General features: G+C 27.9%; 1 protein-coding gene across 2 annotated transcripts in view; it reads left to right on the forward strand.

Moving 5' to 3' along the window:
• LOC129958047 (protein disabled-like) overlaps window positions 1-12,948 on the forward strand; it is a 146,876-nt gene that overhangs the window by 6,748 nt on the left and 127,180 nt on the right. Inside the window, exon 1 of one of the 2 annotated variants that reach the window (XM_056070211.1) lies at window positions 2,495-2,660. The exons of the other annotated variant lie outside the window; for it this stretch is intronic. The gene's annotated coding sequence lies outside the window, so the exon portion shown is untranslated. Of the gene's footprint in view, window positions 1-2,494; window positions 2,661-12,948 lie in introns of those variants that run through there. 2 annotated transcript variants of the gene reach the window in all.

Here is a 12,948-nt window from a genome sequence, read left to right on the forward strand (position 1 = left end):
AAGTACAAAATACATCAAATAAGATTGTTTAATCAAAAAACAAAACAAAAAAAAATGGATCATAGGCTGAACGAATAATTTCTCTCCGGTGCTAAGAAGCCCTGAAAGATATTTGTTGATGTCTGAGTAGCTTTTTATATTTTTCTACTGCGAACGAAGTTTCAAGGAAATAAATACAATTTTTGCTCTCCGATGAAGCATGTATCTTATCTCAATTACGACGAAAAATTGTTTCCTGGTTTTTTTAGCACTGAGATGTTGATGGAAAGTAATTTAAAAGAAAATAAACTTATATAAGCCGGATAAAGGAATCAATATCAATTATATGAAGGAAAGCGCAGTTAGAGAACAAAATCAACAACAATGAAAAAATATAGATACAGTTCTTAAGAACAATGTCAGTGAATTTTTACATTTAACTTTAAATAACTAATATTTTTATTAAGATAATTTATATTTCAATGATTTGGTCGGATTTCATATTCAACTAAAAAAAATCTTAATTAATATATTGCTATTTACATTAATTTTATATTATACTATGAAATTTAAATACATTTTGATGTATATTATTTCTGATTTCTTGTTATAAGTAAGCATATCCCAATGCTTAATTGAAAATTGCGATAGAAATAAGGCAAACATTGACAATGTGAATTGATAAATATTGAATCCTTTCCGGATTTTCAAATTATTATTATTTTGCATTTAGTTTTGCGAATTCATTAAAACAATATCGAAAAAATAATTTACTAAGTATATAACTTTACTGGAAAATAGTATGTAAAATAGCTTAAAAATTCACATTTAATTTTATCTTCTGTTGATTCCTCATTTTATGTTTCATTCAATGAATAATCTATACGTTATTACTTAGACAAATGCGAACGGAAATCAAAGCGCAATTGATGCTATCAGCAAAGAGCCCAAGCGTTGCATGATCAAAAATCGCAATATATATGGCTCTTTAAGAAGCAAAACAAAACAAAAAATATTTGAGTAGATCACGAATCCGATTGTCAATCACTCAATTTATTTCGAATGTGTGTATATGAAAGGCGATGACATAGTAATTTTCGCAGTGGTGTTAAGCAATCCATTTCCAACTGAACAGCATCAGCGCTGTTTTCAAAATCAGTTACGAATAGCGAAACGTAAAATTTTTTTTATTGAAATTTATTTGCTATTCTTTTCTCTTTCCAGATGGATGTATAGTGCAGAGCTCGGAATATATTCGCTTTTTTTCATATTATATATTATATGAAAAACATATTCTTTTTATCTATCGATATAAATAATTTTATCTTTTGTTATGGAAAATGAATTTCTATATAGGTTTCAAATTATTGAAAACTTTTTTCTTTTATATTACTTTATATTAATATCTCTTTACAATTGAAGAATTTCTTTTATTGCTGAGAAATGTTTTCAAAAACTACACTTTGTTACTGATCTTAAAATTACAAACGAAACAATTTATTTACTTCAACAATTTTTTTATTACCTTTACTTGATATGCCCCATTTTAATGAAAATCGAAAAGTCTTTTACGCTTGTCCTCTTTTTAGTTGGATTATTTAAATTTACAATAACATATCAATTTTAAAGAAATAAAATAATAGGAGAATAAAAAAAGAGTACATAAACTAATAGAAAGAGGAGAAATCTGAAATTCAGTGGCTCTGAAAATTGGTAAAAATGCAAAGCTATTTTCCATAGCTAATTACAGAACTAGATACAAGTTTTTGAAATATGTTTGCAGTTAAAATGATCACCCCCGCCTTTCAGAGGTCAATAATATTTATAAATAAATAATTTGAATTTCTCAAATAGATTTGTATTATAATGTGTAATAATAAAATAATGATAGTGCAGTGAATACTCTGAATTTCTCTAAGATGCCCAGTAAAAAGTGTGCGTAGTAAATCCAAAGTGAACAATTTTCGCTCAAACCACAGAAGCTTGTAACCCACCACAGCATGATACATTTTATTCCTGCATTTCTATTCATTTATGAGAATTTCATGCACACAATTAAATTCTGATGATGCTGCCATTCTACAATATCAAATTCGAATCCTTTTCATTGTTAACGATGAGAATCCAATAGATGGTCTCTAGGAAATCTACATTTTAGTTGGTGATATCAAGTTAACTCTGGTTTGAATCTCTTCGTATCAATGTGTTTAATGTCAATTAATCATTGGCAGACCGCGTGATGACCACGTAATATCCCGTTGTATTTCGACAGTGCGTGGTGGTGCCATTGATGCAATATGTTTTGGTGCAAAGGTGGCTCAACCGAGGTCATATTTCGTGTGAATTGTGTTAGCGTATCCAAAAATAGTTCTCCTACCAGTTTCAATGTTTATAATTTTTTGCTAACTCATTCCACACCAGTATCAATATTGAATTCAGCTTTTCGTCTTCACTGCGTAGTAACCCATTCATATCAGGATAAACAAATTGACTAGACATTTCAGTGTTGATTTTAAACAACAAACGACTGCTGGCTTGAGAAGTCACTGCACTACAAGAAAGCTGCCTTGAGTGAAATTAATCGATTTTTTTGATCTCACAAGACTTACAAGACTAAAAGATCTTACAAGACTACAAGACAAAATTAAAGCATTGAAGAAAAATATTTTTGCATCGTTTTGGTGAGTAACCAATTTTAATTTTTCAGAATACACCTATTTTTTAAAAAAATAATATAAATAAGAAATTAAATTGTTTAATATTTAAATAAGTGGAATAAAATATCTTAAAAGATGATATGTATCTGAAAGACTGCTTTCAATATTTAAAAAGACAATTTTTTAAAAGCAATATTTTCTTATTCGTTCTCATTGAAATATGCATTGTTAGGAATTCTATTTTTTTATTTAGGAAATTGTAGATTTATTTTCTAAAAAAATGGATAGAAAAGTTTCAGATCAGAGGTTTTGAATTTTCACCATCCTTATGTCCTATTTAATGAATAATCACATTTATATTATGTGTTTCCATAATTTTTTTAAACATTTAATTATATTATTATTTTTTAATTTATAGTTCATAGATTGTTGAGAGAAATACATAAATTATATAATCTTAAAGTACATAAATTATAGGTTTTGATAATCATACATATAAAATTAATGACGTTTTAAGTTTTTTATCATAGACGGTACACATAATAAAATCTCTTTTTAATTAAATGACAAATTTAATTTCAACACATTTTTAAGTTAGCGCCTTGTTAATAATTTATATTAGGCTGATTTTTTTGTTTTAGTAATTTTGCTAAAATCCATAACTTTTTATTTATTTAGCATAACTCATAATTGAGAGGTGTCTGCTACGTTTGAACCCATTCACTATATTATTTAAGCAAACTCTCGGCGATTATAAATACTGTATACAGTAATTATAATCATCATATAATAATTATAACAATTAAGTATCATATATGAAGATAACCAGTTACCTGGCAAATTATTAATATTCTCGTAATATTTTATAATTCATAGAGTTGCATTTTTTACAAATTTATTTATCTACTAAGCGAATAATATCCTTTTAATCGACCTAATTGCGGCCACTTCTAACTCCCCCAGCCAGACTTCTAATCAGAAATCCTTTTTTGCATAATATATATATATATATATTTGTGCTTGTATACGTGTGACTCTATGTAATTAAAAACTTTTAAAAATGAACAAATTTAAATTTTGAAAATATAATTTATTAACTAATTGCGTTAAGAATTATTTATCTAAATTTAATCATTAAATTCCTTCACTTCATCATTATTTATTGAAAATTACTATTACCATGTGATAAAAAATAAACTCATTTGAAATCTAAAAAAAAAGGGGGGGGAATTGGTATTTTCTAGTTTGAAACTCATATCGTTGAACACAGCATAAGCTGCATGCAGATGCGTTTTATTTAGTTTTCATTCTTAACACAATATTTTTATAATTATATATGCATAAAATCTTTAAACGAGCTTTGTGACGAGAGAGATGATTTTTTTATTAAAGGGAGGGGGGTGAAATATGGTAAATTTCCGAAAAATAATTGAAGAGAGGACTGTGCAAAACATGAATTCTTGATTTTTTTTCCCTAACTAATATCTGAAAAACTAATTAAAAAATTGAGGACTGACAATTGATCCATGTTTTGACTATGAATCCGTTTTTCTTAGCAGTAGAGATTTTATGAACTATCGATTAAATATATGAATCAATAGCTTCATGTATATGAAAGAGACACCCGAATATTGAATTCGCGCTTTATACGCTTTTTCTAACCGATTGAAACCAATTTGACATAGAACAATTATTGTAGTAAAAAAAAATCACATACCAAATTTCATACGTATGTATGTGACTATCATTACATTTTTGTATTATCACGTTCAGATGCTTATAGAAGTTCAGACCCCCAGAAAGTTAAATCCTTGACGGATATGATTCCAAATTTGATAGTGAAGTATACTTTAGATGTTAAATCTGTATATCAACCATATATCAAATTTCATCAGTCTAGCTCAGGAATGGCACGCGACACAATATTTTGGGCACACCGCCGATCAAAACGGTTTGCATTTTAGTTCAAAATGACAAAATGCTCTATAAAATGTTACGAACAAACGCGAGTGATCCCATTCTATTTTTTAAAAAAAACACATATATTTGTACGGCTGTTAAAAATTCGTTCGCTGAGAAAGAAATTGATCTGAAATGAATTGTTTCAGTAACTGATGGTGTTCCAAATATGGGGATAAAAAAGGTTTTCATTAGTTTATTTCAAACAGACGTAGGGCATTCGATTCTTGAACTCCACTGCATTATTCACTAACAAGCCTTGTGTTCTAAGAATGGTTTAACATCTTTTGATAATGTAATTGTCACAATATAATGATATATAATGGATATCTTATATCATAATATATAAGGATCTCATATATCATGATATATAATGATATATAATCATCTCTTGATAATATAATGGACTATGGTTAGTCACAAAAATAGTGAACTTCATATCGTTGTAAGCTTGAAATAAGCGAAATTATTAATAATAGAATAGGTTTAAAGTAAGCGAAAAGACTTTAATTAAGACTTTGTGTATGAAGTCAACTCAGTATATAATGGCTTACTAATGTATAATAATGATCGCATAATGGATTCATGACGATAATTGTTGACCTCATTTCGAGCTTTTGACGCTGGACTGCATGTTTTCAGGAGCGATATTATTACAAGAAACAACAAGTACTTCCTAAATTTGAATATATATATATATATATATATATATATATATATATATATATCAAAGATTTAAATGTGCATGAGAAACCAGACGAAGAAAAAGTTATTGAAGAATTTATTTCCGAAATTGATTCTTCAATCAAGGAATTTTCAACGAAATTTTCTCAGTTCAAAGAATGATCGGAAACGCTCAAGTTTATTATGTACCCAGATGTGACTTCATTTGATAAATTGAATTAGTCCAAATTCGATTAGTTGGAAATTTTAAAGAATTTGAAATGCAACTGATTGATTACCAGTCTAGTTCAATATAGATTCAAAAAATTATTAAAACAAGGAAAAGGAATTGATTGAAATAGAATGATTAACAAGCAATATAAGTAAAAATGCCAGTAACGAAATTTTGAACATGGAATTCGATTCCAACACATTTAACTGTTTTGAAAAGCTGGCTCATGCTATTTTAACCATATTTTCATCTACCTATGCCTGCGAGTGATTATTGTCAGAGGTGAGAAACATTAAAGACTTTCTTAGAAACCGTTTGGCAGATGACTACAATTCAGCATGCATTCTGCTAAAAGTAACACTTTACAATCCTAATATAAGTTATTTGTCATCTAATCTGCAATCTCAGAAATCACACTAACGTTACTTTAATCTGAATTACTCGTATAACTAAAACCCTTACTTCTATACAGTGCAAAATGTATTTTTTCGTAGTAAATAAAGAGTTGTGAGTTGTTATTATTTAGCTTTATTATTATCCCAATAATCACGATTCAAAATTATTTGACGACACGCTGTACCTCATTAAACATTTCTTTAGAAAAAAAATGGCACATTGATCCATAAAGGTTAGCCATCCCTGGTTTAGCTCAAAGCGATTTTGAATTATCTTTGTGTCTGAGAGACATAGTACCAAAAATGTGTTTTTCGAAGTGTTGTGCATGAAGTTTCATCAAAATCTTAAGTTCAAATTTTTTTAATGATTACAATATTTTCTCTATATTTCGTATAGGAGAAAGTTAAAAAGTCATTATTGTTCAATAAAATTGTTAGTAAAACAAAAATTTGATAAATTCCTGAAATACTATAATCGTTCTTATCATTTTATCTTAAATTCATCTATTTAAAATTTTATTTTAGCGTTTCATACTGGGAAAAATGTGCAGAAATTTGTAATAAACTTCATAAAGACAAAGTAAAACATGCAATGAATATTTGATGCGTAATAATATTCGGAGTTATCTCAATCCATCTTCATCAAAACCTGAAAAAGCCCAAAAATAGTGAGCTATAAATTTATTTATACAACAGTGTACAAGGTTGGAATGCAATAGAATATTTCAGATGCTGTTTTTGTTCGACCACCAACAATGAATTTGGTTACACTTGCAATCCATTTTAAGTGTACTTTCCTCCCGGAAGACGTCCGTTCAGATTATAAATCATCTCAAGAAAAAAAAGTTAAGTGATGCCCTTGAACAGGATTTACTTTTAGAAGATCCAATCGGAAACACTTTCTAAGGTTTTTTGGTTCTTCAAGGATAAAACTTTCTCTTTCTCCTTTACTATTCAAGGATATAAATATTTAGGGCCCTTTTTTTCATAATCTGAAGACTCTGGTTGGAGAATAACAGATTTTGTAGTTTTCTATAATATTAGTTTGAAATGAATTGTATTGAAAATGCGAAACCTAAAAAAACCTGTTATTTCTTACGCTTGATTGACTCTTTGAAAGGCAACATTTCCTTCTCTTAAAAAAAATTTTTAAACTAAGTTTTAGAAACAACTTCTTTTGAGCTTTTAAGCCCAATGTTTCGTCGAAGTATAATATATGCTAAGCTTAGCCTAACCTTAGAATATGTACATCATTTCAAATTTAGTAAGAGCTTTCCTGTCTTGCATTTTCAATAGAATATGAATGTTTATAAAAGAATGAAATACCTTTGTGGCTTAAATAATGCAAGTCTGGATCTGCTTTCTAGTTTTTGGATCATCACAGTTTAGTGATAAATTTTTGAGAATAGTCTATGTAATTTTAAAGCCTTGTGTTGACTTCTCTTTCGCACCAACGTTATAATGTTGGATTTAACGATAAAATTAAAATACTTTTCTTTTTCGTGCGCGCAGTGGAGGATTTAGGTATTTTGAGTCCTAGCAGTGGGGATTATGAGGTCCCTCTTTTATTCAGAAATTCCGAGAATGAAAGCGAAACACTGCAGTAAAATGTCTGTGAAACAGTAATAGCACCTTCATGTTATTTATTATGTCAGCTCTATGAATGAAATATGATGTGCCATTTCAGCATTGGAAAACCAGATCATATGAAGATTGATATGTTGTATTAACACTTCTTTTTTTTGTTGCATTAATGACATGCAAAGACGAGTTAGTGTGAACTTTAATAATAGATAATTTTTTCTTAGAACGTTTGTTATTTTTAGGGCTAAAAGGGCTAAAATTTTAATTTTTTTTTTCATATGTCTTCAGTTTTTTGTTTTGAAAAGCCATGCCAAAAAAAAACAAAAAAAAAAAAAACAGCAGCATTTTTATGTAATAGTGGAATTACTAGAGATTTATGACATTTTATTTTTTTATCACTTTTAATTCTTTCAACTTATCACATGCAACAAGTTGATTTCAAATGTGCTTGTAGCTTACTTACGTACAAGTATTTTGGAAGGATAAAAATGTTGGGCAAATCCAACATTTATTCATTAATTCCTATGGCTGATCAAAATCATATGATTAATCATACTTTGAAACTTAAAAAAAGTAAAAACTCAATGGTTTAATTTTGAAAACATTTGACAATTTCCTTTAATTTCAATTAAAATTCTGCATGAAATAAAAGTGCCCACAGAAATATATTTTCTTTACATTCCTTGATCACAGTTCTTAAAAATCGTTTTCCCTTCAGAATGCAATATTATCCGCTTTATTGCAATATCCTGTAGCTTAAAATAAAGTGCTTGAACATGTTCTATGTATACTCCCCCCCACGTACATAAGCCGTGAAGGAAGTGAAACGAATGCGTAACACCCTTAACAACATTGACCTAAGACATGGGTAAATTACCAAAAAGAACGGTCGCTCAAGTCAAAACAAAAGCTCTTTTTCTTTTCTTCAGTAACCTTGAACAAATTTCGTAACTGCCATTTGTAATCTTTTTGAATGCAGAGCAACAAAGATTTTTCATGATTCCTATGGTGCGACGGTTGGTTTTACCAGTATTGAAAACGGTTAAATCTGGTTTGAAATTTCTTACGTCTCGGCTTATGGTTTGCATGTGCTCGACAACGTGTTTTCTAGAATATTTGCGTGTCCTTCATTTATTGCATGTACGCTTGCATGCTTTTAAGAATTAGATAAATGTACATTATTATAAATGATTGGAAAATTTTTAGAAGATTATGAGAAAATATCTTTTATTCTTGAGACTCACAAAAATTTGTTTGTCATTATTTTATTATGTTATTATCAGAATTTGAGTACTTAAAATGTTATTCTGTTTTCTACTTTGTGCATTTTATTAAACTCATTGAAGAAATAATTGAGAAATGAGAATAAATATCTATCAATGATGCTCCGCATGAATATTAATTATTTACCGTAATTCAAATGCCCAACGTATAAATATGAATTTAACAAACCAATAACAAGAGTTTTGCATAATTTCTTGACAAAAATTTTCAAAAATAATTCATATTGTGTTTCGTGACTATTTTTTTTATTAAAAACTGGGAACTTTGCTGATCCCTGTTGTTTATGTTTTATTAAAGTGAATACTCATTCTTGACATTTGCCGGAATTTCAACAGTAAGTGGCAGATTGAAAGAATGCCTTAGATTTGTGCCAGTTCCTGTTTCCTGGTTTGTCCCAAATTTTGCTTATAAGTACGAGATTCATATAAAAAAACGATTAATTTGATTCAGTTTTAAAAAAGCGATGGATAATGTACATAGCTAAAATTTTAAGCTTAAATGAAATTAAAGTAAAGTTGATTTCTTCTAAATATCAGTTATTACATATTTAAACTACCAGAGGTCTCAGATTAGACGATGCAGTTCCGATTTTCGATTTTTAGTTCCAGATAGAAAAAGTAGTACGAATTTCCACTTATTTGTAAATTATTCACATTAAAAAAAAGAGAGGAAAAAGTAAATCGGTAGTTTTAAAAAATTAGAAAGTATTTCAAAATTTTCATCTTTTAAGCAATTGAAAACAATATGAGATCAAAGATAATTATATATAAATTAAATTATATTCCTGATATTTATTCAATTATCTTTATTTTTGCAAATTCAAGTTGTATATTTTTTTTTAGTTAAACTCGCAATACTTGAATAAAATTGCGTTTCAAAATAAAACTCTACTTCAGGATAATCATCATGTCTTCATCGAAGCATTATAGAATCAACAGATAATTATTCAAAAAAGTTAAGTGATATTCCCATACTTTGATCAGATTTTAATCAATCTAAATTATCAACGACTCGGAACGTCTGATAGAGGCGGTTCGATTAAGTTTCCATATGATGGATTTCTAATTTACTCTGTTCGGTTTTGCTATCAAATTAATAATAAGTCATGAAACTTAATAAACGAGATCATAAACAAATTTTGATGTTATCTGCAGATCTCAATTACAAGTTTACTTCGTGTAGAATGAGTTTATCATATTTATTGCATGAGACTTCCAGAGCCCCAGCCTCATCTGCAATTATTTCAAAAACTCTTCTGTTTGTAAGTCATTGACTTGACATTATTGATAATTCATGATTATACGCAAATAAAGATTAAACGTTAATTATAAAATAGTTGTGTCGGCATTCTTGATAAAATGTAATTAAAAAAATTACATCAAACAAGTGTTAAATGTTACTAATTCAACATTATTTAGATGCCAAAAATAAAACATCTGACATAAAATGCAATATTTTGTTTAAATATAGTTAGAAGCACATTTTTTTGGAGTGAAGAAGGGGAGGAGTCAAATTTCAAATATTCAGAAAATTCTTTTTCAACGGCGTAAGTTTTTAAGTGAACTAGTCGCTAAAGCTTATAGAAAAATTATAATAGATACAGGACAGGATGTTTACATTTCACGGTAAAGAAATAATCACTTTAAAGGAAATAAAAATAATTTTCCCTCTTTGAAGGCCTTTCATGCTTAGTTATTTATTATTCCTTCATAATTATTTATCCTTTGTTCTTAGTGCTTATCTTCGGACTCAACGAATTCAATATGCTTCTAAGAATTACTGAATTCCCTCTGGAAAGGAAAGGTATCAAAATTTTAGCAAAAACCTTTGTTTGTAATTTAAATTGCTTGAGCTATCTACGCCCTGCCGGAATTTATTTATGTTGCGGAGAAAATGGAAAGATAATGACTAAACTCATCATTAAGGGAATGTCTGGAGTAACATTATTTCGCATTTCTTAGTGAGTTTCTTAGCATCGTAATTGCTTATGATTTAATTCTTGAAACCTTTTGAGAATTTAGCAAGCAAATTACAGCCTTATGTAAACTTGTAGCTGACTTTAGGAACTTATATTATAATGAGGCAATTTTGTAATAAAGCTGAACTTTTTTTTATGGGCCATAACAAATGTATTTATAAAAAAATCTCATGAGTCATATTATACTCAACCATTTTTTTTGTTTTGGATGCGGATACTTTTTACTTTAAATATCGCTTATAGCCTTTGGCGTCCAACTGATTCGCCAGGAATAATCTCTAATGCTTAGATTTATTAAATCTCCTAATTTCAGATTTAATTAAATCTCTAATTCTTAATTTGATGTTCATGATTCCAGCAATTTAAAATATTTTTAAATTGCAGCACACAGCTATTTTAAAGCATTGCATCTGTTCATATACATTGTGATGAATCATTCTAGTAGAGACGAACTCCATTTCATAGTAAATGGAGTTTCATTCAAATGCAGTTGATAAAACGTAATGTTAGTGACATTACATTGCTATTAAAAACATAACACTTCTTATATTAAAATATAACATAATCTATATTCTAACTTTCTCAATGACAACTTCTCTTTTTTAATTCTCATTTCAACTGTACAGGCATGAAACAGAATCCTTCTTCCTCAGCTTTCAAAAACGAAAAAATTCATGCTATAAAATATTTATGAATAATGAAATTATGGTTTGAATTTCATCAAGCATCATCAACAACGATAAAATCTATAGATGAAAATTACACACAAAATATATATTTTTTTAAATTGCCAACATTAAAGAAAAATTTGCATGACAATTAAAATGATATTACCAAAAGATAATTTTTAAACTTTTAAAATGGCAAAAAAATAGTTAAATGCAATTATATTTTTTGGAGTAATGGGGGAATAGGCCAAAATCACGATAAATTTTTAATTGATTAAATTTCTAACTAAAATATCCAAAAAAATTCACTCTGTGATGCACATTTCCATTTTTCAAAATATATCTGTGTCAAATTTGGTAGCTCTGAGTTAAGCGGTCTGTCCTGTAGATTGCCAATACACACACACGCACACACATACACATTCAATATTAGTAGAGATAAACGATAGTAAAAAGTGGTAAAATGACATTTTTAAATGCTTTTCTGTTTTATTTCAACTTTTAAATTAATTAAATTGTATAATTAAATTAATTAAATTGTATAATTGTTTTTTAAATTTAATTCTGAATCTTTTATAGGAATTTCTAAAGATTCCAAATTTTAAAAAATGTTTTATGTAAGATATGATAATTTTGCAAAAACAGAATAGTAGATTAAAATCTGGCAAAAATTGAGTACTAAAATTCGGCGCTTTTGTTTTGTTGGAGATTTAGTTTCAACATCTTCGTCAAAACGGATGTTTTGAAAACGATTTTGATCACAAAGCAGATAGCCGATATAAATCCGGTAAATATGCCTTTCAAAGCAAACGTGGGATTCTGATGCAACAAGTTTTTTTCTGCAACTATTACTGTTTTTTCCCGCCTTTATAGATAGACAAAACACTTTGTTTACATTTTGGCTGAAAGAATATTTAAATTTCAGAATCGGCTCTTCACGTCGGAGAATAATAAAAATATTTACAAATTTATTTTCCATTAGTTTTATATAAAAAAATATTTTTTTAAATAAATTTTTTTCATGCCTGTTGTTTCCTAGATGTCATCTTATTTTAATAAAAATTAATAATTTGATGGTGAATTTTTCTAAATAATTAACTGAAAAACTCAAAAATTCTAGGAGAACATTATGTATCTGCTTAGTGATGTTGCCAAATATTTTTTTAATAGCGTATAAAATAAAAATACCTTTCTTTTGATATTTGATTTTAGTTACAATTAAAGTTAAGTTTATAATTATTTCCGATTTTTTATGACATTGAAATATAATTTATGTTTTTTTAAACATCTAGATGGGAACTGTCATATTAGTTATATTTGAATACGTACAAAAGATTTTAGTAGGTATTTGGAAAGATATGCTGGAGAATATAAATAGATTATTAAATTGTTGTAAAAGTAACTTATAAACTTATAAAAAAACAATTTGAATGAAAAATGAATTGAGAGGATTTCGAATGAAATGGAAGAGTCATGAATTTTGGAAGTATTGTATTCTAATGCTTATGTTTAGCGATAAGATAACAAACAATGCACTAGTCAAATAGTA

This window comes from Argiope bruennichi, chromosome 2 (genome assembly GCF_947563725.1).
Source record: "Argiope bruennichi chromosome 2, qqArgBrue1.1, whole genome shotgun sequence".
Taxonomy (NCBI): Eukaryota; Metazoa; Arthropoda; class Arachnida; order Araneae; family Araneidae; genus Argiope; species Argiope bruennichi.